Here is a 513-nt window from a genome sequence, read left to right on the forward strand (position 1 = left end):
TATGCAGGTGTGCCTGAGCATGAGCATGTGTGTATGTGTGTGCAAGCCTGTGTGTGTGTGCACGCATGTTCCGCCTTTCTCTGAAGGACACAAATAGCACTCCTCAACATAAAGCCTCTAAATACAAGCTAAATTAAAACCTAAACTGCTGAGTGTTTCTGCATGGCCCAGCCCTCAGTGATTCTCCAGCTGTGTGACAATGGAAAAATGACTTCACCTCTCTGAGCCTCACTGTTTTCCCATGTTAAATGTGGACAGCGTTGCTCCTCATAGCAGGCTCTTAGGAAGATTAAATAGATAATACATGTAAAGCACTTAGCTCAGTGCCTGTTTCCTCGCCAGCACTTGATAGCAGGGAAGCAAAACCTACTTTGAGATGTGAGTTTTCATGTTTTGCTTTTCTGTACTGCCTTATACGGAATCAGTTAATCTGGGGTACCCACATCACGTGGAGGTGAATTAGGGTCATCGGAGTGGGGAGGCAAAGAGCAAAACCATCTAGGGCTCGTCTTT

Source organism: Pteropus vampyrus, unplaced genomic scaffold (assembly GCF_000151845.1).
Source record: "Pteropus vampyrus isolate Shadow unplaced genomic scaffold, Pvam_2.0 Scaffold126, whole genome shotgun sequence".
NCBI lineage: Eukaryota > Metazoa > Chordata > Mammalia > Chiroptera > Pteropodidae > Pteropus > Pteropus vampyrus.